We start from the raw sequence: 26,387 nt of genomic DNA on the forward strand, positions 1-26,387 counted from the left end.
TGAATCATTTAAAAGATTCCTAAGAAACTTCACAAGTACATCTAGGCACTGCTCAACTATGTGCTCACGTGAAACATCCTAGGCAGATTCAAGAGCCTGGAAGAAACAGCCTTCTCCTCCATACAACTCACCAATAGGAGACAGCAGAAGTCAAGGCAACCATAATTGGGAGTCTCTGGGGATCAGATCAAAGCCTGTAAGTTGTGCCTGTATGGAGGCACTTGGATAAAGTTGGGTAAGACAGACAGATGAGCGAAATGAAGAGTGTTGCTTCCTTTAAAACTTTAAGACATTCAAATTTCAAATTTAGAAGCACAAAGCAACAAGTCGTGGAAATGCTCCCACCTCCTTCCAAGTCATCTTGTTCATTCTAGAGCCCATCATAAATTGCTGGTAACCCTTTTAAAAAATTTCTACCATCATAACCCAAATAATAACTCAAAACTTAACTAGTCTGTGCCTTGCTTTGTAAACCTAAGGAGCACCTTAAGATTGATTTTTAAAGTGAAACGCACATGAAAATCGATTAAACGAATCTTCTCTGTCAATGTGGTGCAAATACAGAGAAGGAAGAACATAATTAACACGAGCAACTCCTGAAACCACTAATTTCTAAACCTGTGCTCTCAGTGGCATATGCTTTAAGGATAAAAGAATTGAAAAGAAACCTGAATTTCCTTTAGATTATGTTGGTGAGAGTGATAGGTAGTGGTTATTAAGAAACTGTTTTGGATATGTTTAGAAAAGAGAAAACTAAAGAGTGTGTGCAGTCAAGAGGCAGGTGTTGTCTTGTGAGAAGAGGGGACTGACCCTGAGGAAGGCAAGAGAGATCCTACAGCTGGGTTAAAATGAAGAATGCTAAGAGAAGCTAGATGTTTGCAGTGCGAAAAGGCAATGCACTGCAGAAAGAAGGGAACATTGCATTCCTTCGGAATGCAATCTTTATTCTAGATGTCTCATCCACTAAGAAGCCTTGTGAAATGTTGCAGTAACAGCGATTTACAGGTCAGAAATAAAGAGAGTGCAAAATGGTGCAGGAATATCCTACCACGTATTAGAAAGACCAAGACAGGCACACGGAGCATACAGGATCCAGCTGCAAGGGACATCCAATGATTGAATTTTAAATTAAAACCCTCAAAATATCGGACGTTGACATTTTATGTGGTCAGAGGGGAGGAATGGAGTACCAAATAAGTCGGCTATACTCCAGTTTGGAAATAATCATCTTACTGCTTCTTATGTTAGTAACTAATCCGAGCAATATAGAAGAGAGACAGGAGCTAGGGACAGCCTGGAGTTTACAGTTCAAGTCAGCACCCAGGTACTGTGACTGTGCCATCATTTAACGAAACCTTCTAAATTCAGCCATCCTTTAATATCCATAAAGGGTTCCTTCTGGGGCTCCCACAGATGCAATAATCAGTGGACGCTCAAGTAGTTTATATTAACAGCATAGCATCTGCATATAAACTGCTAGCATCATTCCCCACACTTTACCCTCGGCATACAATACCAAATATACTATAAAGCCTATGTGGATAGAAGGTACCATGGAGGGAATAATGCCAGAGAGAGAGAGAGAGAGAGAGAGAGAGAGAGAGAGAGAGAGAGAGAGAGAGAATATGTTCAGCAACCACTCAAACTTTTCCACATATGTTCCAATTTCAGTTTATTAAATGCCCAGATGAGAACCAGAAAGCATGGAATCTGTGGATACAGGGATCTATACTGGCTAATTTCATGTTTTCTTGACAGAAGCTACAGTCATCTTGGAAGAAGAAACCTCTCTTGCGAAAATGCCTCCATCAGATTGGTCTGTAGAAAAAGCCTGTGGGACATTTTCTTAGTGATTGGTGTGGAAGGGCCCAGCCCACTGTGGGCAGTGTCATCCCTAAGCTGGGTGCTATACAAAAGCAGGCTGAGTGAGCTATGGGGAGTAAACCAGTAAGAAGCGTCCCTCCATAGCTTCTGCATCAGCTTCTGCCTCCAAGTTTCTGCTGACTCCCTCAGGAGTAGACTGTGATGTAGAATGCTGGAGGAAGCTGAGGAGGAGGGCAACCCTGTAGGAGGATCAGCAGTCTCAATTAACCTGGACCCCCAAGATCTCTTAAACACTGGATCACCAACCAGACAACATAAACCAGCTGAGATGAGGCCTCCAACACATAGACAGCAGAGAACTCCTGTGTCTGGGTTCAGTCAGAGAAGATGCACCTAACCCTCAAGAAACTGGAGGCCCCAGGAAATTTAGAGGTCTGATGGGGTGGGAACATCCTTGTGGAGACACAGAGGAGGCAGGGAGGAGGTATGGGATGTGGAACTGTGGTGGGGGTGGTGGACCCTGAGAAGAATAAAATCTGAAGTGTAATAAATAAATAAATAAATTTAAAAAGAAAGCATATACAGGAGGCTAAATAAAGCTTATTCTTGTAATAAATAAAAATAAAAACAAATAAAATTTGATTATGTAGTTTTTTATTAAAAATAAAAGCTACAAGCTGAAATAACCCCCTTTTTCCCCAAAGTGCTTTTGGTCATGGTATTTCATTACAGCAATAGAAATTCTAACTAAGACAGGGACCAAAAATAATTAAATTGCATTTAATCTTCTTATGACAACCAATGATAAAACATAATCCTGTATACTTACCTTTGAATTTATTCATGTGTACCTTTCTGATAAATTCTTTCAAAGTGAATCATTAAGATTCCTTCTTGGTAACTGAATCAACACTAGATTTCCAGACACTATTTTTTTTCAGTTCACCGGATTCTGCATCAGCTTATAGGTTAGTTTTGAAAGGGAGGCCTTCTTATTTCCCAGTTAAGAGCCGATTTCCCTAATGGTTTAACTTAATTCTTGAGTTATTTATTTTAAATGTAAAGCCTGTAAGAGCGTGTTACAGAAACTGGATGTGGGCATCCATTCAATGTGTTGGAATAAGTGAATGATGAGTGAATGAATGAATGAACGAACGAACAAATGAACAAAAGCTTCTAGACACCAGCAGCGTTAAGTGTGGAGCTATAAAATAAACACAGCCTCCCTCCCCACATTCCAAAGGCACTGTGAGAATCTTAATAGCATCCTGTTCTAACACACCCACAAATTAGATGGTGAGGCACATCTCCCGTGGACCTCATCCAAGTCACCAAAATGACCTCCTCGGAATGGATTCTCTCGAGACAGAGTTATAATGAAGCAGTGAGGAATGGAAAGTTTACGAAGCCGCGATTCTCCAGTTCCTAGCCTCTCTGTGTCTGCTCATTGCCTCTCTGCTCGATTCTATTTTCTCTGTCATGTTGCCCCATGTCAAGGCCGTTTAAAGGGATTGGATAATTTAGACTTCACCATAGCTGGAGTCTTTTAGGGGTAGACAATTAGGCAATCTTTGGCCAAGTCATTTTGTATTTCAACATTCCCACTTCATCGCATAAAAATAGACATTAAAATATTAGCATCCTCCACTTTCCTTATCTTGGGGAGATGGTGTTCTTAGCCATGCTTTGGATGATATACTGACTGCATATAGAAAAGCAGTCACAATAAAATATCAACACACACACAACACAGTATGTCAGGATTGTAGACACACACTCCATGAGAAAATGTTTCTTAAATCAAGTTCCAAATGGGCTTCTTGTCTACTTTTGTTCCCTTGGCTTCCTGTAGGGAAGTGGGTGTCATAAAGTCTAGCAGTTCCCTAATCCCGGGATCCACTGTGGTACCGCGCTATATCCTCCATGCCAAGAACACTGTACAATATCAGTTCTTGAGCCTGTAGCACTGACTGGTGCTCTGAATGCATTTGCTGCAGACTAGCAAGTCTAGAAGGCTCTCTGAACCTCACTTAATCTCTACTGTAAGCCTCACTGAGAGACGACCAAAGAGGTCAGGGTGGCAAGGTTCACCTGATCTGCAATGTTTCTGTCCAGGAACTACTCATCTGTCTGTTTTCAGGTAGGGAAGCCTAACTGTAAAAACCCTAATTTTTTTTTTAACTCTGACTTTCGTATTTCTAAAAAAATGTTAAAAACTTATTTCTACAGTTATGGGAAGAACCAGTTGACAGCTTTTGCAAGTCATCTGACAGGGGATCCTGAATATAGAAACACCACCACCACCACCACCACCACTACCACCACCACCAACAACAACGACGACAACAGCAACAACAACCTAAGCAAAGGGACAAACAACCTAATCAATAGATAGGTTAATGAAGTGAACAGACAACCTCTAAAAGATGAAATACAAAGTGGCCTATAAGCCCATGAAAAATGTCCATCAGTGCAATAGCTACCAAAGAAATGCAAATCAAGATCACACTGAGACTTTGTCCACCCCAGTGTGAATCGCATTGCTACAAAAACAAATAACAACAAGTGTTGGTGAGGACTCGGTCAAAAGGCAATGCCTTCACACTGCTGCTGGGAATTTGTCCAAGACGGTGGAAGTCAGTAGAGAGTGTCCTCAAAACACTGGCAATGCGTTGTCCATATGACACACTGCTGGGTGCTTGCCCCAAGGCCTCCGAGTCACCAACTCACACTGACACACGTGCACCATGGTCTATTCCAGCATTGTTCACAATAGCTAGGAGATCAACCTGTGCATCCAGGAAAGGATAGAGGGAATACGATGCACACACACAGCGGAATAGTGCTCTGCTTTGAAGAACATTGTGTTGTTTGCAGCAGCAAAATGGACAGGGCTGGAGATAATCATATTAAACCGATTAAGCCAGCTACAGCAGATAGGTGAGTATCATGCATTCTCTATGTTTTTTAATTCTAAATTTTATATAGACATACAAAATTGTGTGATGAAAGAGGAATATGTATATCTGTGTATCTATATGTAATTATGTCTATCTCTGCGTGTATGTATGTATGTATGAATGAATAAATGTATGTATGTATATTTGTGTATCCTTGGACTGGTGGTCCTGGGTTCTGTAAGAAAGCAGGCTGAGTAAGCCATAAGGAACAAGCCAGTAAGCAGCATCCTCCACAGCCTGTGCATCAGCTCCTGCTTCCAGAATCCTGCCCTGTTTGAGTTCTTATCCTGGCTTCCTTCAGTGATGGACTACATAACTTGGAAATGTAAGCCAAATAAACCCTTTCCTCCGCAACTTGCTTTTGGGTCATGGTGTTTCAGCACAACAATAGAAACCCTAAGACTGGCCTCCTATAGTAATAGAAAATAATAAGGAAATAAGACTAGTTTCTGGGGTCAGAAAAAGCATAGAGGAGGAAAACCTTTCACATTGACTAAGAGTTTTGTGGCTTCACACTATGAAGAGGTTACTTAGCACTCAGCTCTCTACAGAATGTCTGCTCTCCCAGTTACATCTCCCCGATCATGTGCTGTGGGGAAAGCCTTGGGCTTACAGGAGGCCACCTCACTTCCCCTTGGCCTTCTACAGGCTCCAACTCACTGTGAATCACACCCAATACTTATGTTACAGGAACCTGTGGAGATTACATTGCATTTATAAATATAAACGTGCATTAGTCAGCTTTCCATAGCTGTAGCAAATACCTCAGTCAATCAATGTAAAAAGAGAAAGGTTTATCTTGACTCACTGTTTCGGAAGTTTCAGCCCATGGCCCTGGGGGAGGTAGCATATTGACAGTGGGGGGGTATGTGTCAGAAAGAAGCCTTTCCCCCTCCACACTGAAGGAAAACTGAGAAAGAGGATGAGCCTATGGTCCCACAGGCCCCTTCAAAGACACATTCCAAGACTGGAAATCTCCCCCTTGCCTAACTTCTTAAAAACTGCACCACCTCCCAATAGCATGGGCTGAAGATCAAGATTGGGTTTGTGTGTGGAGGATAGCAAAGATTCCATATGCTTTAGTGAACTTCTAAGGTTCCCTTCTTCTGAATCATGTCTATTCTTTCACTTTCTCTGAGGAAGAGGACAATTATTAATTTTTAATTTTCTAGATCTATGCATGTATTACTACTATATTAACATCTAAATTAATGGGCTCCATTATGGCATTTCCACACATATGTATCATGATGGCTATGATTCCAACCATTATCCTTCCCTACTGTTCTTTCTGTACCCTGTCTCCACTCTGATATCAAATTCCTGATCTCAACGGACCCAGATTCCTCAGCCTTCCTAGTGGCTGAGAGAAGGTGTGTTCTCTCATGAAAGTGTAGCTATCTTCCTACTAACAATGACAGCGAACACTCATGTTTTGTAAACACTTCACAGGTATTAACTCATTTTAAAGCAAGGTCACTAAATAAATACTACAGATGCACCCAGTTTACAGGCATCGAAACTGAGGCACAATGACCTTAAGTACTGTATTTATCATGTCCAAGCGACCAGGTTTTCTTTGTTACTGCTTTTTAGAAGAAATATTTTCCATTTCAAATAAAAGTTTTGGGTCTCCCTCCCCCTTCACTGTAAGGTGTTTTTAGTCATCTGACTTATGATTAAGCTGGTTAAACCGAATCCATCATTAAAGTATTCAGAAGAGTATTGCCACGTAGGATCACTTCACAAATGCTAGTAGCTGACATTAGGACTGAAGTGTGTATTGTCTGGAGAGCCATCTTGTCATGTATGTGCTGAAAGAGACTTTGATTTAGGACCGAGAATGAAGCTCACTTGCTAAAGTGCTTGCCCACTTTCCCCAAGCCTTAGCTTAGCTTGCCCATCCTTAGTGTATTAAATAATAATAAAATAAATCAAAAAGCCAGGGATGGTGGTATATGCCTACAAATCCAGCACTCGAGAAGCAGAGGTAGGAGTATCCAAAGGTTAGGGTCATCCTGTACTACAGAGTAAGTTTGAGGCCAGCCTAAGCAACAGGAGACCCTGTCTCAAAAAAGAAAACAGACTGATTTTGCTATATGAGGATGTCTTGGTATTTTTACAGGTCTTGTTTGACCCTCTTGTGTTTCCTGGAGATCTAATTTTCAGCAACCCACTGTCCTCTCTTCTCTTCATTTGCTTAACCATGTCAGCCTCCTGGCTTTTCTGCAGCAGGATAAAGCAGTGCCACAAAGGCAGACATCCTACTTGGGTTCCAAAGCCCATCTCCATTAAAGGTTCTCTGTCGATTGTTTAGTCAATAAAGAATCTTTCTACTGTTATTAGGTGTTGAAAGTTTGGGTATCAGCTCGGTCAGTAAAGTACTTGCCTAGAAAATACCAGGATGTGAATTCCATCACAAGAGCCCATGTCAAAAAAGTGCCAGACATGGGAAACCAGAGACATGGATTAAGAACACTGGCTGCTCTTGCAAAGAACCTGGGTTCAGTTCCTAGCCCCAACACTGTGGCTCACAACCATCTCTAACTCCAGTTTCAGGGGACGATGTTCTATCCTGGCCTCCATGAGCCCTGAACATACAGACATACAGACAAAACACTCATAGACATAAAATATGCAGCTTTAAAAAAAAATACCTGTCAAGTATAGTGACACATGCTTGTAATTCCATACTAGGAAATAGAAATATCCCAGGGTCTGATGATTAGCCAGCCTGGACTGCTTGGTGAGTTCAAGGCTAACGAGAGGCTTTATCTCAAAAATAATGTTGATAATAATGATGATGGTGATGAAGATGATGATGACAGTAATAATGAGGGGAGGATGTATCTGCGGAACACCTGAGGTTTTCCCCTTGTCCACACACACACAGAACATATATTTTTATCACACAAAGTTTAGACATTAATTCTTCTAAATATCTGTTTTTCCTGTTTACCAATTACAATGTTGGTTCACAGAGTAAATTAGCTAAAATGGAACCATCCTTCTTTGCGTCTGGTTGTGATGTATTCTCTGAATTCACTTATGAATTCACTTGGTGACTTCCATTCTTTAGACTTCTTTAGGATTTTGTCCCTGATATCACTGGTATTAGCTTCTAGTTCAAGGGGTGTATTGAGGGTGCTATGTTTAACATATTCTACTGAATTTGGAAAGTAATTTTATTGTCTTGTTTTTTCTGGAGTAATAATAGTATCAGCCTTTCCCCCTCCCCCACCTTTCTTCCTCTAAGAAAAATGTGTCAGGTAGTCCAAGCTGGCTCAAACTCACTATATACCCAAGGATGGCCCTGATATCCTGATCCTCTGGTCTCCCTGCTCCAGTTGCTGGGATTACAAGTACGTGCCTCGGTACTCAACAACCATCACTGGGTTGATGAAGGAAGCATCTATCGTTTAAGAATTAAAATATGCTTCCATTTAGTGCATGGTTACTGGGTTTTCTTAGGGTATGCAGTGCTGGTTTTGACCTTTATGCTTCCCCAGGAAGGGCTTTTCATTCATAGTGAGTTTCCAAATTCTTCCTGGAGTTTAACAATGCACCGTTTTGACCAGGGCTTCCTTGCTCCGCCGTGGAACATGGCTGTCCCTTTCCTCAGCTTTTCTTTCCTTTAGATCAGTCTGCTTCATTTTGAGCCACCATCCACAAATGGGCCCACTCACTACGCTAAGGTTGTTCTTGGCTCTGTGGTTTGAATGCCTTATTTTTCACTATATTTTATGATTTGACTGAGATCCTGAAGTTCTCTTCTTTAGCAATAATATTCTCTCCTCGTAAGGTTTTAGAGGTGTTTTGGTTAGGAAAATGAAATGCTCAAGTTTGAATGTTGCCCTTCAGCTAAAAGAGACTTAAGATGTTCTCTCTCTCTCCCTCCCCCATCCCTCTGTGTGTGTGTGTGTGTGTGTGTGTGTGTGTGTGTGTTACCAAGTACTTTCAATTCCTATTTACTTGATTCTGTGCTTACTGTTTTACGGTTTATTACTACATAGTTTTTAAGAAGTAGGTCTGTGTTTCTAACTCACCATAATTTATGGAGTTTTTAATGGTCTAATATAATGGCACTCAGTAAAATGTCTGTAGCAGTCTCGTTGGCATCTGGAGTTTCTTCTGCATTTGCTCATTAGCAGTTTTTGTTTTGTTTTGTTTTGCTTTGTTTTATCAGAGTTTCTGCGTATGTCTCTGACCCCCTGGGAAGGGGTGGCAGCCAGGCATCCCAGTCCCTCTCCTTTCCCCCTTCCTCCAGGATTTTTCTGTGTAGCCCTGACTATCCTTGCACTTGCTCTGTAGACCAGGCTATCCTCAAACTCTGAAATCCACCTGCCTCTGCCTCCGTGTGCTAGACTTAAAGGCATGGCAGCCATGCCCTGCTGGGGAGGGTAACCTTTACTCCTTCCCTCAGCGTAGAAGGAAAGTGAAGGATGATGGAACGCCTATCTGTGTCCTGTCGTGCTGGTTGTGGGACCAGTATTTTTGCATGATCACTCCATTTTACTCTATGGCCTCTCCCTGTGTAGCTCATGCTGGCCTTGAATTCGTGCTCTGACTGCCTTGGCCTCTCGAGTGCTGGGATTAGCCATCAGTGCCATCACACCGAGCCTGAATAGACACTTTTTATTTACATGGTCCTTTAGAGAAAGCCAATAACCCTATCTGGAGCTTAAGAAAGAAAAAGCCCTATGTATATACTTTTCATCTTAACTGACATATAAAAATTATAAATATTATGAGGTGCAACGTGATGTTTTGATGTATATATGGTTTGTGTAAGGTTGAAACCAGAGAAAACCTATCCATCATTTCTTTACAATAAAAACATTGGAAACCCTTTCTTATAGCTTAAAAAAATAAACAATATGTCATCATTACCTAGAGTTCCCCTGTGCGATAGCGCACCAGAATGTCTCTCTATTAGACTATGACTTAGCACCCATTAGCCAACTACCCCAAGCCTTCTGTTCCCTCTGGTGACAGACCCACATTTCAGGACGGTGAGAAAGCAAAGGCTGAGGTGACTGTACAGGGAAACACGAGGCTGATTTCTAGTAAGACACTTTCCTTCAGGTGCTTGAAGCAACCCGTATCATTGAGGCGGCAGTGGGCACTGTGGCTGCGACCACGTTCAACTTTCGTTCTTTTGATAATGAGACTCATTTTCTCATATGAACCTGTTCTGCATCAGAATGGTTCCGGAATGTTCAGAGTTGTCTCCACACCCTTTTCTAGGAGTGAGACTGACTCACACTTGAGTTGGTCTAGAGATACCTCTAGAGAAACAGTGTGGAGACCTCAGTCCGTGCCAAAGTGAAGGGCTTTGCTGAGAACTCCCTGGTGTGCAGAAAGGAGAGCTCTTGGCTATTCTTGAAAGAGCTGAGGGAAGATGGTCTCTCTGTGTCTATGGATAAGGGGGCAGACAGGAAGGCATCTTACAGCCAGGTTTCTAGGTCTCCTGATAGGAAGCTGATTTACAAAGCAAGAGAGAAAAAGCAGAAGGAAACCTATTTTTTTTTTTTTTTTTTTTTTTTTGAGAACAAGGCTGCACCCTGCTTAAATCCACCATGACGGCTCACGAGTTGTGTGCTTGGTAAGCTAGTGACTCAGTGGCTCTCACTTGTTGAAGTTGATTGAAGTTTGCTTACTGGTTGTAAAACAGTGCTTCATGAAGTGTGGTGTCCTCAGTGCTGGCCTGTGAGTTCAACCCAGTCACAGAGGTGGGATCCTGTTAACTCCAACTCTTCTCAGACAGAATGCCAGAGGGACAGAGCCATGTCTATCAGACCCTGGATAGGAATCATGTGGATATCAGCTCATCCACACTCCCTCACAGCTTCTGTCTTCTTCCTGCCAATTTTTTGGTTATGCTGGTGAGAAAGTTTTGCCTCTTATATGTACACCTGCATATTAATGCCACATTTAAAGCGGTTTTCATTTAAAGCGGTCATCTTCAACTTTCCTAATGCTGCAACCCTTTAATACAGTTCCTCATGTTGTAGTGACCTCCAACCACAAAATTATTTTCATTGCTACTTCTGTTATGAATAGTAATGTGTTTCCCAATGGTCTTAGATGACCCCCATGAAAGAGTTGTTCAACACTCGCTCACCTAAAGGGGTTGTGACCCACGAGTTGAGAACCCCTGATTTTGGGTTATTGATGTGTATTTATGATTTTTTTATTTATTTTAGTTTTTGTAACAGTACTTCTCATTTTTCCTCCTTAGGTCTATTTTAAAAAGCAGGCTCACATGCCAGTGCTTCCATGGTCTGACTTCCATTTAAAATGTCCTCTTTTGTCACAAATTAGCTCTTACATAGATAGATTTACTCAAATAAATTGATGCCCCAGATTCTTACAATGTGGTTGCCAGCCTTAGCAAACAAAATACAAATCCCCTCATGAAATTGGAAGTTTAGATTAAACAGCAAATACTTTTTAAAACAGTAAGCATGTCCCACACACTATCTGGGATACCACTGTCACCCATGTGGTAGCTGTTGTTAATTATTGGAAGTTCAAGCTTAATGGCTGCTGTATATTTTGTGTGGAAATTTTACCTTGTGTGACTCATACTGAGCCCTCAGATTACTGGGTTTTACATCTGGACGACAGACTAGCTAGTAGTGAACATTCTTCGGACTAGACGGATCACTCCATGGTCAGGAGTACTTGCTGCTCTGCTCTTCTAGAGGCTGAGTTCAGTTTCTAGCATCCATGTCTGGCAGCTCCCAGCCTCCTGTGTCTCCCAGTTTCAGGGAACCCAGTGCCCTCTTCTGGCTTCTGTGGGCACCTCCAACACCCCTACATGCCTATAGCTCTACACACAAACACATAAATTTAAAAAAATTAAAGGAAAATTCCTGGGTCACTTTGTCAAAACATTTAGAACCCTGTAGATGTGGTTCCCCTGTCTCTCAGTGAATATTTTCATGAGACCCAGAAGCTCCACACTTTCCTCCAGAAAGCACCCCGCCCCCACCAGAAGCAGATTGCTTTTCTTGGCTGGATGCCAACAGAATTCTTTCTCTATCCTTGAAGCTCAGAATTCTTAGGCCCTGTTTCACCACAAATTGTTTGTTCTAAGTGTTTTCCTAGAACACAGTATGCTTTCTCCTTTGCAGACTCAACTGTTTTTTTCCACTCTCCCAACCGACAGATTCTCACTGCACTTTCTACTCTCCGTAAGCTGCCCCCGTTGTCTGCCTCTTGTATTTACAATCTATTGTCTAGTCGTTTTGCAATATTTTGCATTTTAAAGAATGTTTAATTAGTGTATAATAATTATGCATGTTTTCTGGGATATACTATTCTCTCTCTCTCTCTCTCTCTCTCTCTCTCTCTCTCTCTCCTCCCACCCTGTCTCTCTTTCTTAAAACTCTTCAAACTCATCTCTTCCAGTCCCTTCTAAGATACGAAATGGATTGTTTTAAGCCACAGTCACCTGTCTATCCCTGCTCTGAAACAGCAGCATGTTTCTGTGTTTTGGTATCTGTCCTTCAGCTTGCCTCTAGACCCTATCTCCTTCTCTGGGGCTCTAGGACTTACTTTACTCTCCTCCATGGGAATGGCTCTCTTAATTCTAAGTGGGAGCATGCAGTCCTTTGGCTTCTTGCTTTCTGGCCCTCCTACCACACTAATTGCATTTCAGCTGTATGTAATTGCAGTTCATGTGAACCGGGTCTATTGCTTTCCTCCATCTGCTCCTATCCCAGTATCTTCTTTGCGTTCAGGTTGCCTTTTCATCTCTTTTAGTAGTTTGATCACTTCATGTAACCCTTGCAATGTAGGGATTTTTGCAGATTTAAATCATTTCAGAAAAGGCTTCAGAGAAGAATGCTCACTTGCTCCTGTTCCTTGGTGCACACATTGGAGTGGATACCCACTGAGCCTTCTGCCCCTACTTCTTACTCAGGTGTAAATCATTGAAAGTAAGCAACATGTTTGCATGGCTGCCACTGTGATTTCCAGTCCCTCTTTCATAGCAGAAGCTATGTATGGAATCTCTAGTTCGCACATACACTTTTTAGATTTCTTGATTGGTTGACAGTGTTTCGTGATTGAGGGGAGTAGGGAAGAATTCGCCTATGACATCAACAGAAACAATGGTGACTTGTCCGTGCTGTTCATTTATTTACATGTTTTAAGGTGTATTTGTGTTTATCTTACATGTCTAAGTATGCAGTATGCAGTTCCCAAAGAGGACAGAAGGGGGCTTAGGATCCTCTAGAACTGAGTTATAGACAGTCGTGAACCATAATATGGGTGCTTGGAACGGAATGTAAGACCACCGCAAAAGCAGCAGGCTTTCTTAATTGCTGAGCCATCTCTCTAGCATGGATTTTTGTTTGTTTGTTTGGTTTTGGTTTTTTTTTATGTAAACACCCCATGCTTGTATTTCCCTGGTGAGCTGAGGAAACGGCCATGACTAGGTGATATGCTGATGTCTGAGAATTTTGCCCCAGTTACAGCAAATGGCATGGGGGCGGTTAGCTTGGACAGAGCTCTGAGCTTAGCCTTTCCCACTTCCTTCTATCTTCTTGCAGACAACAGGAACGAGGGCAGAAAGGACCCTAGTTATCCTTTAGTTATCCTTTGGATTAAATTTTACTAATATGTCAAGTGATGTGTAATTTGTGTTGTCAATTTGGCAAAATCTGGTATCACCTGAGAGATGGGCCTCTGGGCATGCCTATGGGATATCTTAATTACTTTAACTGGTGTGTGTGTGTGTGTGTGTGTGTGTGTGTGTGTGTGTGTGTGTGTGTGTGTGTGTAGGTGGAAAGTCCAGTAGATCTCAGCTAATTATTCTCTTCTAAAAAAGGTTTTGGGGGGGAAAGCAACAAAATAAGCACCATTAATTGTTACCTCCTGCGTTTTACCCTGAAAATGTTATGCAGTGTCTCCATGGCACAGATTAGGTACACTACAAGCAAGTCTCTTTGATTTCATTTATTGGATCAATAAATAAATGAATTTTGAATCACAAGAGGAGCCACTCACTACAGAACTAAATGGACAGAGCAGATTAACTTCTCCATATCTGTATTAAATGTGAAGCCAGGGAGAAATGCCTGAAGATTCTTCTAGATCCTTCTAGTCAAGAGAGATTCAAGGCACTTAGAATAGCTTAAGAATTTAGATTAAACCGTAGCAACAATGTCAGACCTCCCTCGGGCATTTAGACTGTTGACAAGCAACATGAATAAGTTTATAAACAATACTTATAAAATGAAAAGTCTTAAAACAATATGGGAGGAGGGGAGACGTGAGAGTACTGGGAACAGATGTCAGCATAATTCTTAGAAAATAGAAGGGAGGGGTGGATAGTAAAGAAATCAACACAACCAGAGTAAAAACAAATGTTGACACTGTCGCAACAGAAATAATAACACCAAGATCTTGTATAGCATTACAATGATCCATGTTTCATTCTAAGATTACATGGCGCTTCATCTCCATACATCTTCATCATTAACTATATCTCTGCTTCCATTATCTCTAGGCCCATCTCCACACAGCCCCATCCTCGTCCTCCTCCTCCTCCTCCTCATCCTCATCCTCATCCTCATCTCCATCTTCATTCTCCCCTTACCCCATCCCCATGAAACAATGCACAGGAACGTGATGTTACAGAGGAAGCAACAAACGAATCAGCCCAGAGCTAAATCAACCCCTTTCCCTTCAAAATATAGGGAGAAAAACCAGACACATTTCAGGGGAGAATGATGGAGAGCTGTGTTCATTGTGCTGAGAGGAGGGAGACTGCAGAAGGGAATAATCTGGGAGAGATGACATGGTTCAAGAAAACAGTTAAAGAAAAGAAAAAGTCATTTTTATAATGACTTTGTGCTGTTTTCTGTGGAGTGTGCTGTCCCATGTTCTTATGAAATGGGTAAACAAAAATAGGAGATATGGTATGCTGATCTGATTAAGGTGTGAGGACCTCAAAGAGAGAGCACTCTCTGTTAGGAGAGTGGTAGAAATGGAACAAGTGAGGCCTGGCTGGAGGAGATGATCTCTGGGAGTGCGTTCTTGGGTGCTACATGTTGTCTATCCCCTTTTACTCTGCTCACTCTCTGTCTTTCATGATGTGTTTTTCTCCATCACATGTCCCCATCAGAATGGACTGAAGCTTTGGAAACTGTGGGCAAAGTTCGTATTTCTTCCTTCAGGGTCTTCTAGCAACTCTTTTGTTATGACCACAAGAAATTGTGATTAATATGACACATGTAGAGGATACTAGAACTGATCTTCCTCAGATCCCAAGGGGAAAATGAGTCAATTGATCAGGAGACCATGCAGACCCAACCATGGCAACAGCGTGGTCGACTGTGGGCCAACATACCAGCAGAAGGTATAAGAATGATTTTCCAGAGTGTGAGAGGAGATTGGACCTAGAGACTAGACTATTCATCCAGGACATAGACCTCTGTAGGCCCAGGGACAGTTATAGACCTAGATCTCTCACTGCCTAGAAAATCCAAAGGAAGATATTTTGGTCTTTCTTTGTGTTCTATTGCAGTGAAAAGACACCACGACCATAGTAAGTCTTAGAAAGGAAAGCATTTAATGCATTGCAGATTCCTTACAGATTCAGAGTTTAATCCATTACCATTACTGTGGAAAGCATGGTGGCATAAAGGCAGACATAGTGCTGGAGAAGGCGCTGAGGTTTCTACATCTAGATGTGCAGATAGCAGGAAAAGAGACACTGAGTCTGGCTTGGGCTCTTGAATCCTAAAGCCCAGCCCCCAGTAACATATGCCCTTCAACAAGGCCACACTTCCTAATAGTGGCACCGCCTATGAGCCTATGGCAGCCATTTTCATTCAAACCACCACATTTCACTCCTGACCCCCATAGGCTTGTAGCCATATCATAATGCAAAACTTCATTCAGTCCAACTTTAAAAATCCCATCTACAGTCTATCAGAGTCTCAACACTGTTTAAAAGTCCAAAGTTCAAAGTCTCTTCTGAGACTCAAGGGAAATTCTTTTTCCATCTTTATTAACTTGAGTATTTCTTATTTACATTTCGATTGTTATTCCCCTTTCTGGTTTCTGAGCCAACATCCCCCTAACCCCTTCTATATGGGTGTTCCCCTCCCCATCCTCCCCCCATTACCGCCCTCCCCCCAACAATCACGTTCACTGGTGGTTCAGTCTTGGCAGGACCAAGGGCTTCCCCTTCCACTGGTGCTCTTACTAGGCTACTCATTGCTACCTATGAGGTCAGAGTCTAGGGTCAGTCCATGTATAGTCTTTAGGTAGTGGCTTAGTCCCTGGAAGCTCTGGTTGCTTGGCATTGTTGTTCATATGGAGTCTCGAGCCCTCAAGGGAAATTCTTAACTTAAATCCTTTGTGATATCAAAATGAAAAAGCAAATCACGTACAGTAACATAGGGTATATACTGCCATTCCAAAATGGAGAAAGGGGAGGAGAGTGAGGAAATACTGGACAAAGCAAGACCAAAAACCAGCCAAACAAACTCCAAACTCTGCATCTCCATGTCTGATGTCAGAGTGCCCTGCAGATTTCTGATTCTTTTCACCTGTGTTGACTGTACAGGGCTGGTTCCATTGCCCTCCAGCAGCTCATCTTGGCAGGTATCCCACAGCTTTGGCATCTCAATATCTTGGAGTCTCCAAGGCAATCTAGGTTTTATCCTCACATTCTTTGCCAAAAGATCTCGAGAACAGCCTCTAGGCCACATACGGACATTCTTCTCCTCTGAAACCTTCTGAGCTGAGGCTCTACGACTCCAATCACCCTCAGCACCACTGTCTTCTGCTCCTACTAGTATGGCCAATTAAGCCCCACTTAAAACATTCGACTGGTTTCCTAATCCAAAGTTCCAAACAAAGACAAACATTATGCTAAGGGGGGCAGGAAGTGATGAAGGATGCCATCTCCTTAACAGAGTCTTTTGTCAACTCAAAGAGGCTATCTAACTCCTTAGGCAAAATCAGGAGCAGTAGAAACTCAAGAATTAGTTGTAGGTGCCATGCAAGAATGACAGTATGTGAACAATCCATTATACATGTTTGACCATGGTAAACATGTTAGTCCATTCTGCATTATTATAATATGATAGAGGCGGCAAGTACCTTTACAAAGAAGATGGTTGAACACATGGTTCTGGATGTTCAAAGCACAATAAACAAGGTACCAGTTGCGACAGCATCCTCCCTTGGCTGTCGTCTGATGATCTATGTGGAAGTATCGTGTGTCTCAGTCAGGACTTCTATCCTGCACAAACATCATGACCAGGAAGCAGGTTGGGGAGGAAACGGTTTATTCAGCTTACACTTCCACATTGCTGTTCGTCACCAAAGGAAATCAGGACAGGAACTCACACAGGGCAGGAACCTGGAGGCAGGAATGGATGTAGAAGACATGGGGGAATGCTGCTTACTGGCTTGCTTTTCCTGGCTTGCTCAGCTTGCTTTCTTGTAGAACCCAGGACTTCCAACCTAAGGATGGCACCTTCCATAATGGTCTCTCCCACCCTTGACCACTACAGCTGAACCTCATGGAGGCATTTCCTCAAAGGGAGGCTCCTTTCTCTGTGATAACTCCAGCTTTTGTCTCGTTGACACACAAAACCAGCCAGTTCAATGTGGTATCCTGAATTTTGGGAAGGGAATGTCTGGGACCCTGTTCATAAGAAATATTTGTTGACAACTAATGAGCTACCATGACACATGCCTTAAGCTCTAAAGTCTCTCAGTATTTCCCAGTCCCTGCCTCAGGGAACCAAGCTCCAACAATGAACTTTGAGAAACAAACTAGATCTAAATAGTAGCACTCAGGGGGAAGTGATAATGATTGAAGGGAAAGTTTTCCTGAAACATAAAAAAAAAAAGAAACATAGAAACACCTATGCATGGCGTCCTAGAATTTAGGGGGACAAGAGGATGATTTTGAATCCAAGGCCCTCCACAGTGAATTTGAAGCGATCTTAGGTTACACAGTGAGAGCTTGTCTCAGCCTAATCCCTCCCAAAAGAAAGATGAAAAGAAGAAAGCAATATTTTCTTTTACTGTGTCCTGATGTTAGGAAGTGCATTATGTGTTTGCTCCTGGAGTAAACAAATAACGGAAAGATTCATTACGTGCTTAAAGAAAGTTCTGGAACAATCTGTGGGCTAAATATGTGAAACATAGACAGGACCAATGTGTCACTTGGTAACTTTTGGTTAGAAAGAGGTGATATTCTCCTGGACAGCAGTTTTAAGAGTCAGTAAGGTACACGAAGAAACAACAACAAAAATATGAAAATCTGAGCCGTGGATTAAGAAAAGAGGATGTAACTCACAAACAGATCTTTGAAAGTCCAGAAGGAACAACCAGATCTGGCTACATCACGATATGGCAGATGGTAGCCTGCCTAAAGTAAGAGGAAACAAGGATTCATGGACCAAGCCTGCACTTGTTGGAACCGCCTCACTCTGTAAGACTAGCATTAACCCACTCCAAGAGTGGAGCTCCCAATGACCTAACCACCTCCTTCTAGGCCATCCCACTCAACTGGTACCAAGCTTCCAGACACACCACACACACACACACACACACACACACACACACACACACACACACACTTTTCATGAAACACGTGTCTAAAACCATGTCTAAATCATAGCAAACTAAAACAGGGAAAATAATGGTTAAAAGAGAGTGAAAAAATACTCATTTTGTTCTTTACATCAGCTTATCTCATTTGTCCTCTGCACGATCAGTATAATATTAGCACACTCAAAATAAATTAGAGCCAGATGCGCTTGAGCAGTCGCTTGGACTAAGGGGTGATCTGCCGAGCATCCTTGGCTCCAATGCCAAATAGATGGCATCACGAAGGGAAGAGAAGGTGCATCTCCCAGGGACCAGCTGATACTACCCCCTGGCCAAAACAAACAACCAAGGCAACTGTGTCTGTAGACCTTGCGGAGACATGGAGGTTTAGAAGCAGGATCCTTTGTACTCATCTGCCTCCTCGTAATGTCTCTCATTGGCCAAGCCCAGCTGGAAGTGTAAGCCCACCAAATGAAAGGATGGGATTCAACGGGGTCAGCCTCCAAAGGCACAAAGGCAGAAAAGAAAAGAGAATTAATCCAGAGGTCGAGCAGAGAGCACTGGATACAGCTGGGCACACACTATGACACACGCTGCTGCCAAAACATAGACCACATGCCAGAGTACAGGCCATCCAGAATGGACGGTACCTTCCACACACTGCATTCCTGTATGCTTTTCCCCCCCAAAACAAATACAGCAGCCCAACAGCTGCACTTGGGTGGCCAACACAGTACCTGAAAAGAATTTGTTTTTCCAATTTTCCAAAGAAATTAAGAAATTTCCATCATCCTCCCGAAGGCTGTGATGTCAGACTGTTTGAGTCTCAGCTAAGCTACTTCAAACACTGTCACGTAGTTCTGTAAACTTGAGCTATGGGGGTTCTGCCTTCCCGGGTTCAATATACAGTGCAGAGGCAAAGGCTGTGTCTATATGTCATAGATGTTCTGGTCACAAGAAACAGCACTGCACAACTGAGAGACAAGCCAATGGGCCCTGCCAGACTGTGCCGACCTCATTGTGCAATGCTAGCTTTGAGGGATTTTGTTTTAAAACCTGAGTATTTGTACAGTTTGCATTCTTTCAGAAGTGATAGATTCTATCAGCTTTCAAGAGCTCTCGTTTGCTTTATCTTTCTTGCTAAGAGAAGCCAGGCTGCCTGGCTGGGAGGACCAAGAGGACTTGGCTTAGTTCAGCCATACCTGTTGTTATTAAACATGGAGCAGAATTATTTTAAGTTCAGTTTTATATTAAACATAATAATTTTTGTTCCGTCTGGATTCCTGAGAGTCCTTTGGACGCTGTAATTTGTTTAATTGTTCTGATACATCCCCCCAACCTTGAAATCCCTTCTCTAGACTGAGGGAGTTATTAAGAAGGGGCGAGTAAGGGGCTTTGGCAGGATGGAAAGAACGGGAAGGAAATGTCAACAAGATTCTGGCCCCCTCGGTGGGGGATAGAGACCAGATTTCCTGGAAAAGATTCTACAAACTGGATTTAGGAAAATGAAGGACCCTCTTCCCTGTCATTTGAAGCCCACTAGTTTGGAGAGAACTGTGGAAACGGTCCTTCTATAGTTTGTCCCTTTAATCCACAGGCACCTGAATACTGTACCATGAAGATACCCAGGTGTCACCTGGGGTGTGTGACCTTGGGACATCTCTGAGTGTCCTGTTCATCTTCCTGCTGCCCAGATAGCATGATGTGGACATCAGGTTCATACTGACAGCGGCAAGACACCTTAGAGGCGGTGTTAGATAGAACTGTAGGAGTGTGGCGTTGCTGCCACACTGAAGCCTAGAGCGTTGAGCTCCACTTACTCAATAGGGTGGGTACTGGTACAGGAAAGACCAAATCAAAAGACGCCTGATGATTTCCTGAAAAATGCTTGAGAACCTCAGGGTAGGAGCTTCAACTAAGGCACTGTAAGCATCAGAGCGATGCCTGGGTAGGGATAGCTCAGCAAATGTTACCCCAACTCCCTCTTCTGTCTACAAAAAAGACTCACAATCTGCCATCAGTCAGATGTGGAGATCTTATGAAGCCTGGCTTGTTCCAACTGAATCTTGACATGAGTTCTACTAACCAACATCTTGTGTAGACGTCTTCGATTAAGGGGCAAAATGGGCATATGACTATTTTCTCCAAATCCATACAGAACACAACACACTTTAGATAGGCAGCTTCTTGCCTCTCTCAGCCCGCATTAATATATCATTGTTGCCCAAAGGACCCAGTGTGTAGGTTCTGTGAGGTTGGACGGATGAGTTAGGACATATATTCCTCATCACAGAAGTCTGTGGTACAGACTTACTTGGATTCTGACATGGTTCAATTGAGAGATGCTAAACCTCCATGATTTAGCCTATCCAATGCAGCTGGAAGTTTCCCTTGGACTTTGTTTGATCGTGTGCAAAAACCGAACTATTTACCCAGGTTTGCTGATGTCAGAAAAGCATATCTTCCAGAGGCTTGCCTTCCCGGGCCCCTCCCAGCTCTATCAGAATTCCTTCCTTCATACTACATGGCAGCCATCGAAAAGACAGCAAGAACCTTGAAATTTAAGGAAGTCGTAAAGTTCAGCAAAGCCAGTGTGCTTGTTAACCTTACTTTCCAATGACCGCTTGTGTACACCACTTCAGAGGAAAATAATGAGCATGAAATTCAATTATACAAACACCCGCTTAGCCATCTCAACCAGAATTGTGCCCCTAATCTTTTATTTTGAAGATAAAGTGAAAATCTGAAGCTACTTTCCTTATGATGGCATTCATTCCCTTTGTGACTCAGCCAAGAGAATTCCCTTCAACCTAAGGCCCTAAACTTCAAAGTCAGCTCCCTCTTAGCTGCTGTCTGGTTTCTGAACTTGAATTTATGTTGTTGCTACAGGAAGAGAGGTAGGCCATGCTTAACCCACCAATAAGACCTCAGGAGCCTGGGCCTGGAAAGGGAGCCACTCTGAACCCTGGATTACAGTTCCTTCAGTATTGACCAGAGAGTGGTGGACAGCCCTAGCCCAAGCTTTAATGCACTTCAGGCTTATATAGTGAGCCTAGTTGTCAAGAACATCATTACATATGGTTTTGTAAGGGTCCTCTTTGGCCTGCCTTGCACACCTTCTTATCCATCAGGTCCATTGCCTGTGTATGGAGGCAGGTCTCATTGACTAGAATGGATGGGACAGCATCAAGCACAAGTCATGTTCTTAGACGTTGTCATTACATGTTTGCTGAATAAACTCTCTACAGCTTTCTTGTTTAAAAAACTGCATATGCACTGTGCAAAATAATAGACATTTTGTGACATATTCATACCTATAGATCATTTTCTACCCTTGTTACTTTTTCTTGCTTCTCCTTAAAGGTCTTCTTCCTCTTTTCAAATAGACTCCTTCCTAGTTGCACGCACAGAGAGAAACACACACACACACACACACACACACACACACACACACACACTTAGATTGTGAATGTGAAAGCATGGGATATTTGTCTTTCTGAATCTGACTATTTTTGCTTAATATGTTCTCTAGTTTCATGCATTGTCCAATAAATGCTTTAATTTCATTCTTTATGACTGATAAAGCTCCATCATGTGTGTTTATGTTTGTGTGTGCATGTGTGCATACATGTATGCATTCATTGTACTCGTGTATGAATATGTATGTGCATTCACGTTCATGCATCCCATTCTCTTTACCTTTTCATTTGTTGATGGGAACCTAAACTGAGTCCATAGCTCAGTCATTGTCTCACTGTTCTCTTCACCCTCTCACTTTCATCCATAGGGACACCTACAACCTAAAGTATAATTTGGTGCTTCTCAGAATCATTCAGTATCTTTCAATGAAAGCCTAACATTCAAAGGATGAAACTTACTGCTCTTTACTTGCATAACTCACGTTCCAAATGAAAAGATTTGCAAGGATCGCACACAGAGTCTTCAACTCTTCCAGTGAGAGACAGAGAAGGACTGCCTTTGAGGACAGAAAAGGGTGAGTTGCTTCCCTCCTGGCCAGACATGTTCACTTGTCAAAGTCTTTCCCTTCATCCAAGGCCCATCTGAGACGGCCACAGAATGTTGTTCTCACCCTCTCAATGGGAGTTCAGATTTGTCAGTGCACGCTACTGCAAGTCTGCCAGGGCAAGATACTTTTCACTTTGGATGGACACAGAAAATCATGATGTCATAGAAGCCACATTACCAACAACTGGGAAATGCCAGATAATACAAAAATAAACATACAAAATGTTATAAATGGTTTTAAATATTAGAAGTGGCAATGAGTGACTGGAACAGAAGGAAACTGTGCATGGGATGGTGAGCGCAGACTCTGCAAACCAAAGACTAAGAAACACGGCTGTGCTGAGATTTTAGCTGAGGTCTTCCAGGACCTGAAAGAGCAACTGGACTTGGTGCACTTGAGGACCATGCACTAAGTAATGAAGGTGGACCTTCAGACCTCAAGTCAAGGAAGTAGATGGCTGCAGGGATCCTTCCCAAGATCCTCTTTGCTTCTTTCTCCCTGACTGTTGCATAAGCAATTGAAATATCTCTGGCACCCTGACAAAGTCTTGGTATGAACTTTATATGTTTTCTTCCTCCACATTTATGAATTGAAACCGTGCTCCCAGTGTAAAGATGCTTAGAAATGGGCCCTGAGTGGTGATTAGTGTTAGATGTGGCATGACAGTGCTCCAGTCTCCTGGAATTGGTGCCCTAAGAGATACCATAGACGTTCTGTTCATTCTCTTTCCACTTTCAGGACACAGAAAGAGCGGTGCATATGTGTCTTGAGAAGCTGCAGAACGAAACCCACTTGCCCAGTACTTTGATAAATCACTCTGCAGCTTCCATAATGCTGGGAAATGAAATTTTGTCTGGAGTCCAGCTCCCCACCCTTCCCCCAGTCTATGGTTGCTACAGCAACCCAAGTTGACTGACAGTCTACTAAGTCTAAGCTCAGTAGAGAAGCTGCAAATAACCTATCAATGAAATAGTAGTAGAGAAAGGAGTTGTCCTGCTGCCCCTCAGCCTTGGGTGGCTCATCTAAGCCTGTGTAAGTGGAACATCTAGTTCCTCTCTCAATGTTTAACCAGGTATTTTCAGAAATCTTGCAGAAGTCCAAAAGGTTCTGTTCCATGTTCTTCCACCCTAGGCTCTTGTGACTTTTAACATTATCCTGAAATTAAGACATCACGGGCAATAGTCACCTTCTGGTCCCAAAGCTAAAAATACTTAATACAAAGAGCTGTGGTCTTCAGTTTTCCCCAAGTTCCATGCATGGATGAAGTGAAAAACGTTTCCTCCATTCCAGGACTTTCTGCCTGGATTCCTAAGGAATCCTCCTCAGTTCTCCTGCCTCAGTTCTCCCTGAATTTTCTAAGAAAATGGACTGCAGCTTCCCTTTGCAGCCCTATGTTTCCCTGGTTTATGCATGTCTCAAGATTTATGTCAAGTGAGCAGGTATCTGTGGTCATCCACTCATCCCTACAGTCACTCATGTTTTCTATGACCATGTCACAAGGTCACACCATAGCTTGAATCAATGACCTAACACATCTGAGTCTTGGACTCTACTCATACCTCGCCATGAAGTATAGGAGATTTCATTTATTTACTGACTTATTTATTTAGTGTTTATGAGAAAAGCCGCATAGAAGATGAGAAGAAAGTGATTCTGTCCCTTGCAGGAAAAGGCATGTGTATGAGTGTGTATGTGTATTAGTATATATGAATGGGCATATGCATGTGAGTATAAGTGTGTAGGAGAACATGTGTGTGTGTGTGTGTGTGTGTGTGTGTGTGTGTGTGTGTGTGTGTGTGTGTGTGCGCACCTCAGGTCTCCAGGGTTGGAATCAAGATCTATGTCCTTACTGCGCTGCTGCCAGTAGACGTTTGACTCGCACCCCTACGCGTGACATCTGTTTGTTCAAATGTCACACAATTCATGTTCTGTGTGGGATCGCGGCGGTGCTGTGACACTGAGCAGCTGAGGACTCCCAAGCTTGGCAGACTCCCCGGCGTGCTGCACTGTGGCAGGCAGCCAGGGTACTGCAGGCTTAGAGCTCCATCCACATGTACAGGCAAGCGCTCACCAAGACCAGACCAGGTGAGACAGACAGGGAGCCAGCCATGCTGCCTCGTTCCTCTTATGTAATCCTGCCCCCCCATGGACACAGCCTTGTTCTGGGGTCTTGATTTCTTTCATGTGGCTCCGTGTGCTAAGAAGATTAAATCAGAAGATTCCAATAGGTACTGGTTTAATGGAGATGATAAACTTTTATTGAACTTGAGCACATTAAAATGAAATGTAAGCATAGGTGATTTTGGCGTTTGCCTAGGGTCTCTTCCAACCTGAACAAAGCCAGCTTGCCTTCTCTGGAAAGTAACAGCTCCAAGCCGGGCTAACTTTATGTGCTTAATTAAAATCTATTTTTGTGGTATAAAAAGAAGCAGAGCAACGTAGCAACCCTTTGCCTCTTTAGCTATCCAAAGAAAGTATGCTTTCTGCTCCGAAGGCGAACAAGTGCCCTCTTCCAAACAGACACTCTCCTTCCTGCAAAGTGCAGGTACCCGGCTGTTTTACAGCAGCGTGTCTGCTAATCTGTGATCTGTTTTGTCTGTGAATGGGATTATCGTGGTGGTTTATTGAACAAGAGCCAAAAACGATATTAAGTAAACTGTTTATGTAAAGCCACCAGGCCGCAAACTCCAAACTCAGGCTCGTTGCAGGTTTTAATCAAAATAAACTTTATTATAGGTTCAACTGGACAGTTAAACCTTCCAGGGTCTATTCAACTTGCTGAATGTATAAAACACAAGACCACAGCTCTCTGCAGAAATTCCGAAACTGTAAATATCGCGGTTAACCTCAGAAGGGTGCCTTTCTCTGCAGCTCTCTGGAGCTCTCTTGCTCAGCTTTCGGTCAGCCGGATGTCAGCCAGGCTCCTGGGCCAGGCGCCTGTCATTGTCTCTGCCAGTCCTGTGAGTCAAGGGGGGGAGGTTTGGCGCTCCAGCACAGCAGGAGGTAGCCATGGAGCCTGTCACTAACCCGGAGCCCAGTTCTTTGGAACAACATCTTTATGTCTCTTGTGGCTGGCAGGGATACACCCGGACTCTTTGACCCATATAGTGGTCCCCAGTTCCAAAGGGTCCAAATGGTTTTTTATTAATGTCTGCTCTTGCCCTTGGTGAATCTTAAATTCTATTCTGGGCCAAAACATTTCACAAGCAGTCTTTGATCTGGGTGAAAACAGACAAGAGACCAAAGGAATAGAAAGTCAATCCGGGAAGCTGAACATGAATACATTGTTTTGTCTCCTCATGGGTTCTGTAGCAGAAGGCCAATGGGTTCCAGTCTGCATTCACTGTGTCCAAGGAAGTGATGGGAAAAGCCTTTTCTCCAGGACTTCACAAAGCACAGGATTGGTACCCAAGAAAAGAATATGTCCACCCAATTCATTTTCCTACAATTGTCTTCTGTGGTTCTAACCTTTTGATATTTTTCCAATCATCTCCTCACCTCATTGGTCTTTTCATTCACTCATTCATTCATTCATTCATTCATCCATCAACGGGTGCTCTGTGGCAGCATGGTGAATGGCAGTTATAATACTCTGCATGTGGCTCAAAAAGGCTCTGTGCCTGCTAGGACAGGAGGGAATGTGGCACCACCTTCTAGGTCTTTCTGGTTCTTAACCTCCAGACGCTAAAGATTCTCCAGACTCAGCCAGGGCCCTCTTCTTCCTCTGTCTTCTTGCCCTGAGCAATGCCCTCCGGTCTTGGATCTCTGAACACTTTTAGTTTATGACTCCATTTTGCTGTCTCTAACCTTGACCTGAAAGGATCAGAAGTCACACAGAACTGGAAATAGCTCCTCTTCTCACCATCTGGAATGCAAATCTCAAAGTCCAAACTCCTATCAGTGGCCTGAGCCTCCTCCTATAACAAAATGCAATACCAGAAAAGAACACCCTAAACTCAAAGTAACAGAACACTGGAACATTAGAA

The 26,387-nt window shown here is 42.9% G+C and overlaps 1 long non-coding RNA gene across 1 annotated transcript in view; it reads right to left on the reverse strand.

Annotated features, from left to right (window-relative positions):
• LOC102554159 (uncharacterized) overlaps positions 1 to 26,387 on the reverse strand; it is a 152,938-nt gene that overhangs the window by 42,823 nt on the left and 83,728 nt on the right. The window lies entirely within an intron of this gene.

This window comes from Rattus norvegicus, chromosome 10, assembly GCF_036323735.1.
Source record: "Rattus norvegicus strain BN/NHsdMcwi chromosome 10, GRCr8, whole genome shotgun sequence".
In the NCBI taxonomy this organism is placed as follows: domain Eukaryota; kingdom Metazoa; phylum Chordata; class Mammalia; order Rodentia; family Muridae; genus Rattus; species Rattus norvegicus.